At 46.2% G+C, this 7,733-nt stretch overlaps 1 long non-coding RNA gene across 1 annotated transcript; it reads left to right on the top strand.

Moving 5' to 3' along the window:
* The first annotated feature begins 1,679 nt into the window (after positions 1–1,679).
* Positions 1,680–5,187, top strand: LOC119319010. The gene is made up of 6 exons (XR_005154311.1): positions 1,680–2,331; positions 2,732–2,878; positions 3,217–3,316; positions 3,390–3,600; positions 3,689–3,899; positions 5,001–5,187. It is a non-coding gene; the product is annotated as an uncharacterized LOC119319010 (long non-coding RNA).
* Positions 5,188–7,733: the final 2,546 nt, after the last annotated feature.

Below are 7,733 nucleotides of genomic sequence, written 5' to 3'. Positions count from 1 at the left end.
TTATAAAATTGATTTGATCCAATTTTGCAACAATTATTTGGTAGGCCCTTCACAAAAAACCTCCTTTTGGGCACTCAAAAAATGGAAAATGGTTTTTTCGTCCAAAGAAAATGAAAACTTTCTTAGGCAATATTGTTTGCCATTCCAATATGCACCCTTGTGCATAATATGAGATCACTTGAACAAACTATGCCATGAATGTGGACATAAGATTGATCATTTGGCTTGAAAGCCATTGATCTCCACACGTGATAGCTCGTTTCTGAGAACACTTTTTTAAAATAATTTCCGTATTACAAGTTTGTTATTTTTCGTACGAACTTGACCACATATAATGACACAATGCGAAGGTTTCCCAATTTTTTGATTTTTTTGACATTTATGCCCGTTTCAAAATGCGGTCAAAGCGGTGGGAATGACCGTTCCTAGCTAGTGGTTGAATCTTGGAATTTTTTTGGTGTTTCTCTGATAAAATAGATACTTATGTACCTAGAAATGATTTTTGGAAAAAATAAATAGCAAACTATGATGCAACTATAGTTCAAATTTGACCCGCTTCCAACTGAATCAGCGAAAATTTGTCTTTTTCACGAGAGGTGGATCAAAACTTTTTACACCCAACCATTTGGTCAATTGTGCATTAAATATGGCCTAGTATTTTATAAAAATGATTTGGTCCAATTTTGCAACAATTATTTGGGAGGTCCTTCACAAAAAACCCTACTTTTGGGCACTCGAAAAATGGAAAATAGTTTTTTCGTCCAAAAAAATGAAAACTTCCTTAGGCAGTATTGTTTGCCATTCCAAGATGCACCCTTGTGCACAATGTGAGATCATTTGAACAAACTATGCCATGAATGTGGCCATAAGATTGATCATTTGGTTTGAAAGCCATGAATCTTCGTGGGATCTGTCATCGCCGCTGTGTTGGATCACAGGATCCGTCGTCACCGCTGCGTGCTTCATCGCAACACCCGTCGCCCTCACGTTGCGCTATAGTGAAACTTCACCGGCAACCATTGGATGCAGCAGTGGAGCTTCGACGTGGCAACCGATGCTGCTATGGAGCACCGCAAACGGTGGCGCTGCAGTGAAGCTTCACCGGCGGCCGGCGAGAGTGCTACCAAAGTTTTAATGAAGCGCCCGTGGAGCTGCAGTGAAGCACCGCCGCAGTTGCAGTGAAGCATCGCCGGAGATGCAGTGAAGCGCCGCCCGGTTCATTGAAGCTCCGACGAGGGCGGAGCTGCAACAAAGCGCCACCGGGGTCGTTGAAGTTCCGTTGCGCGATGCTGCCATGGAGCTGCTGCGTGCTGCTGCCATGGGAGTTGCTCGATTCAGTGGCTACAGTGCGTCTGATCGAACGACTCTTCAGGCGGCTTATTTTTGGCTAAATCATCCAGATGATTTGTAGTAACCATCTATTTTTAGTCAATCACGACCAATTTAGATGGCCATAACGTCGTACTGCATTCTGATTGGTCCGCGGACATCTCACGCGGATCATGCATCAAACACCGTCGGATGCTCGCGAATCCAACGGCAGTCATCAACTCTTCCACACCAACCCCGAAACCCTAGCTATGTCCTCGTGGTCATTTTCCATCCACCCCCCGCCTCCTTTCTTTCCCTCTCCTCCTCTCCAGTTCTAGATCCGGCGGAGCTCCTCTCCATCGTGCCCTTCCTCACCGCATCGCCACCCCGACCCCCTCCCCTTTCTCCTCGCCGTCTTCTCTCTCGCGACGCCGCACCCTCCCCGCCAGCCCCTCGCTTCCTTCTCCACCTTCTCACGCTCCCTCCCCAACCGATCCAAGATACGGAAACAATCCTCCTCTCCCCCTCGATCGATCGATTCCGACCGGCCGCGGCGGTGATGGATCTCTCCGGCGGGGCCGGCGGCGGCGCGACGCTGTCGGAGATGTACCAGAGCACGCGGCGGCTGCAGGGAAAGGGAGCCGCCGCGACCCAGCACCGGCGGGCTCCCCTCGCTCTCCGAGCTGGGAGGTAGTCTGCTTCTCCACGGTCGCGCGCTCGCGCCGGTAGAGGAGCCACCCTGCTTCTTCTCCGGCAACGACGCGGCCGTGCCCTCCGACGCCTCTCGTCCGCGTCCGGTGCCGTACAAGAGATGCTGACTGCTGTCGTCCTCCGATCCTACTAGCCGCAGCCGCCCCGCCCCCGCCTCCGAGGTCAAGGTCGACGCGGTGGAGAACGAGGAGGTCATCGTGCACGCCCTGCAGGAGGAGCTCGCGCAGGTCGCCATGGCCTACAGCGGGGAGGCCGAGCGCCATGCCACCGTCCTCGCGCAGCAGTGGTTCCGTCCCGAGGTCGTCAGAGGTACTACTAATTTCAGTTACCAACACAGATGCAACACACAGTAAATTCAGACATGCCGATCCTTAAACAAATGCTGGTGCAGCTCCACCGTATGTAGAAGAAGCATACGATATTTCCTTCTTATTAGCTAGAATGCTCCAAATTCTTTAGCTGTGTTTGGATGAACTCTCTCCTGCCATATAGCACATATGCCGATTAAAGGATTTGGTACACCTGCACGTGTAGTAGAACTGGTTCAGATATGATAGCAGAGAGCAGGTCCTTTTTTAGTTGGACATTGAACTGAATTCTCTGTCTTTGGTGCATGATTTCAGTTATCTTCAGACATGGTTTGTGTACCTGGCTGACATGGTTTGTGTACCTGGCTGACATGGTTTTTTTTGGTTCTGATATGGTATAGCAATATTCCTCGTACAAAGCTGGTGGAGTACAAGGGGCACCAGAACTGGGTTAATGTCTCGGGGAGCACCTGGAGCACCTGGTCTTTCTGGGAGGCGGAACTCAGTTCAAGCATGGTGCTCTGCACTACATTGATTTCATTCAGGAGGTAACACTCAGACACGCTACCATTCGCAAGTTTGTTTATATATCCATAGGGTTGTGAAAATAGTTATCACAACAATTTGTTCACAGTAAGTTACTATAGGCATGCTATGGTCTGATAATGTGAATGACTTGTCGAGTTGGTGCCGTGCACAAATTTCTGTAGAATTAAATTATGCATAACTATGGTTGCGTACATACTGTCTAAGGTTTCAGACCAAGTGTAATTGAATAGGATAGGATTGTTCTTTCCTTCTGAAAAAAGATTATGCACTGGATTTAGGAATTCAATGTGGTTAAAACTAAGGCTCTTCATTTAATGTGTCTAATGTTACTATGCAGGCAAAGAAAGATGTGGCATGGGGAAAACTGACCTGTGTAGTTCTAGACGCAGGCAAAGAAAGATGTGGCATGAGGCCAGAGGTGGCCGGATCTGGCAAAGGTAAGCCCCTCCCCTCCTTCTTCGTGCACCATCTCCTCCTCACCTCACCTTGTCTCGTGTTCCTTTTTGACAGGTCCTCCCCTCCTCACCATCTCCGTTGCTGGGCCAGGGTTCCGCCGATCCCCCAAGGTGCAGCTCCCGGCCATGGGGAAGCGCCAGCAGCCGGAGGCGGCCGAGCAGCCCATGGCGCCGGTGCGAGGCCCTGCCCTCCTCACCATCTTGTGAATGGTGCAGGCCCCGAAGCGAGGCGGCAAGGCGCCGGTGTTGCGAAGAAGAAGGCGGCGGTGCTGCACCCACTCCTCTGCTCCTGCTTGGAGTCTCCCGGTCCCGGCGCGTGTGTTCTGACTGGGTTGCGTTGGTGTGTGGTTGCAGTACAAGGTGGTGAACCCGCTGTTCGAGAAGAGGCCGAAGCAGTTTGGAATCGGTGGCGCCCTGCCGCACAAGAAGGCCCAAGAAGGACCTCCACTGGTTCGTCAAGTGGCCCGAGGTCGTGCGCATCCAGCGCCAGCGCCGCATCCTCAAGCAGCGCCTCAAGGTGCCCTGGCACTCCACTAGTTCACCCGTACCCTCGACAAGAACCTCGGTATATACGAAACTTGCCTGTTCATTCGTCGCTGGACTCAGAATCCACAATGCCTGAGGTCGTTTAGTTGATGTGCTGTATTATTTTGAGCGAGTATTAACTTGGCCAAGATAATGAAAAGAGTTGATGGATGTGTTTTAAGATTCCTGCTGGTAGATACATTGGGAGCCTCTTCTTGCGTGATAAGGGCAATGCATGCTGTTGTCCTACATACCTACTAATATATATATTTTACTAAATATATTTACATGCCATCACACTATGAAGTAATAGACTAGTTAGCAGAAGCTTTCACTTCTAAGAATGCCAATAGTAGGAAGAATCGTTGTAGTTAAGTGATTGCATGGCTGCTATGGCCTTGCTATGTTTGTGTACCTGAAGTCACACCTCTATAATTGCTTTTCCTTTATGTTGGAACGTGTCTAGTTAATGATCGGTATTGACAGATTTTGGTGGTTATTTATGCTTATTGTGTATCACATTGAAAAATAAAATGCACAATGAGCTTACCTTTTGTGTCAGAATTTTTTCTTTATCTGTTACCCTTCCTTTGGCTGTAGTTTATCTTCATACAGAATCCAGTCTTGGTGTTCTTCCTATTTGCATTTGATTATGTTTTTAAAATTCCCTAGCACAACTATATATAACAATGTGGGTATGTGTTTACCTCTCTTCTGTTTTTCCTATTAAAGGTGTCCAATTTGGTTCTGTTCCTATGTTGAAACTTCTGAATTTGAGCAGCTGTTCTTGTTCTGACTTCCTTCAGGGAGATGAATCTGAATTGGTGTTTACTCTTTGTCTCAATTCAGTTTAACTGCATGGACATGTACACATGCGATCAGAATTTTCTGTAGATCATTGGTGATTGTTTCCCATGCCGAAATTGATTGGCAGTGGACGACTAGTCATTCTTTTGCTATGACATAGTATTCAGATATTTGCATATGTTCAACCACAATTATCCTGTTTTCTCGTTGGATCCAATGAGAGAGAACAAGATTAGATTAACATTTATGTCCTTCCTTTCATGTGCTGCTTGTGCCTATCTTGACCTTGTCACTTTATTATGTTTCTAACTTTCCATAATTTATTTATTTGCAGATGCACAGGAGCTCTACGAAGAAGAACCCCGAAGAAAAACCACACCCAGCAATGCGTTTTAGCCCACTGGAGCTAGTTATGTGTATATTTAGTTGTATTTTATAGCTGAAAACCAGATCTGTACTATGTATGATTGTAATGTACTTTGCTTGGCTGTTGTATAAAATATGATGCCTTATTGGCTCCTTTTCAATACTATGAAATGGAAACCTGACCAGGGGGACATATTTATGAGAATTGTTTGACAAATTTTCCAATTTCTGACGTGTGGGTGCAATTGTGATATCAGCATGACAAGTGGGACCAATCTGACCAGTGGGACCAGCACAAAAATAATATGGCTAAAAATAGAAAATTAATAGTAATGCCCCAGAAAATAAAAATGTTGAATTGTTGGGCCAGGCCCATGTATCTGACTAGAATTAAAAAGAAAAATAACATTAAATGGGCTGAATTGTTGGGCTTGGCCCATATAGACACCGAATTGGACCGGGCTGAATCTTATCAACGACCTTTTCAATTGGTCGCAATTTTGCCACGTCAGATTGCCACGTCGGATCCGACATGGCCTGGAGAGAGAGCTAGCGACCAAAACAGAAGGTCATAGGATCAACGACCTTTTGTTAAAGGCCGCTATAGTCAGTTTACGACGCCCAGCTTTTGACCTTATGTTTTTGGTCACAAAAAGGTCATAAATGGAAATTTGTGACCATTCAGTGACCAATAGTGGTGGTCATAAGTTGACATATTTCTTGTAGTGCCTCTTCGGGGAAATCCAACGCAAGCTCAAGAGGTAGCAGGGGGCAAAGGTTCAGGCCGGGTCAGCCCATTAGTCCCGGTTCAGTCCAGAACAGGGACCCATGGGGGCATTGGACCCAGTTTGTGAGCCCAGGGGGCCGGCCGGGCCACGTGGGCCATTGGTCCCGGTTCGTCTGGACCTTTTGGTCCCGGTTGGTGGGACGAACCAGGACCAATGGGCCTCGCTCCTGGCCCACCACCATTGGTCCCGGTTGGTGGCTTGAACCGAGACCAAAGGCTGCCCTTTAGTCCCGGTTCATGCCACCAACCGGGACCAATGAGGTGCCTATATATACCCCCTCGCGTAAGAGCAGAGCACACTGCTTTATTTTTTCTGGCCACCGAGGGGGAGAGGGCTTGGTGGTGCTCTAGCTCACCTCCTATGCACACAAGGTGTTCGATGGAATGCCCGAGCCACACTACTTAAGCTTTCTCCTCTCCAAGCTCCATTTTCCTCAATATTTGTCTAGGTCTAGCGGTCCGTCACGCCCCGTCCCCGTCTTCACCGCCGTCGATCACCCGCGCCGATCTCATTGCCGACACCACCGTGGTGAGCCTCTTGTTCTTATCTTCTTTCTGAAAGGAAAAAGATTCTTACTTGTATGTCTAGATAGATACTTGTATTATTTTCTTACTTTTATTATTGCATCTTATATAGTGCGATGGTTTTGGTATCCGCCCCCGTCGGCCCTCGTCCTGTCTATGATTCGGATGTGGTATATATTATCTTTATAACTATTGGTTCATTTATTCTTTATGAAAATTATGCCGACCAACGTGACATAGATTTTATTTATCTAGGAGGTATGTGAACCGGAAATTTCAACCGACCCTATTGTCGAGAGGTTAAATTTAGTTGAAGAAGAAAACAATTTCTTGAAGGAAAAAATAAAAAAAAAATTGAGGAGGAGAAGATGATATTGGAGTTGCATGTTGCAGATGTCGTCGATGATCACAAGATCAAGATGGATGCAATGCGCTTGAAGATGAGGAAGATTAGAAAATATGCCATTCATACCGAGGCTTGGTATCATTATGTCGTTGAATCAATTGTTACCTTGGTTGCGATTATGATCACATTTGTTTTCGCATTGCAATGTTTTACATAGTTTCAATGTATGGTTTAATTAATTAGATGCTCTGGAGAGCTATATGTTGTTAGATGAGAACTATGTATGTACTTTGGTTTTAATGTGATGATGAACTTCTATTAATTTGGTCACTCAATTATCTATTCATGATGTTCTGTAATGCTTTTTGACACACTTAATTATATATAATGCACGTAGATGAACCGGCAATGGATGTACGGTGACAGACACACCCCCGAGTACATTAAGGGCGTGCATGAGTTTCTCGAAGCGGTTGAGGCAAACAAGCAGAATGGTTTTATGTGTTGTCCATGCACTAAATGTGGGAATACAATGTCTTACTCTAACCGGAAAATCCTTCACACCCACCTGCTTTACAAGGGTTTCATGCCACACTTTTTTTATTGTACTGTTCACCCAAACTCATATAAGCTCTGGATCAGAACAACTGTGTCTGCCATGGCCATCCTTTTGAAGGAAAAAAGGACCTTTTTTGTACACAAGGATAAAAAGACCTACTATACTCTTTCTTGCAAATGGGCTCGATGGGCATTAAAGGGAAAAGTTGGGGTGTTTCAGCCTTGTTCAAATTGGGCCTGAGTGAAAGATTTAGAGAATATTTGCCACACTTGGGCTTTTCCATTGCATGTCAATATATAGACAGATTTACAATCCTAACCATAAATGGGAGATCACAACAATATCGATACTCCTCGATTTAGGGGATTAGGAGATATGTCACGATACGTGACATATTAGTCTAACACTCCCCCGCAGTCACAACGGGAGGACAGCGGACGTTGAGACTGGACCGAAAATCCAGAAACAAACGGCGACAGGAGGC

Source organism: Triticum dicoccoides, chromosome 6A (assembly GCF_002162155.2).
Source record: "Triticum dicoccoides isolate Atlit2015 ecotype Zavitan chromosome 6A, WEW_v2.0, whole genome shotgun sequence".
Lineage (NCBI taxonomy): Eukaryota > Viridiplantae > Streptophyta > Magnoliopsida > Poales > Poaceae > Triticum > Triticum dicoccoides.
The sequence above is the reverse complement of the archived record's forward strand: the minus strand, read 5'-3'. Positions and strand labels throughout refer to the sequence as shown.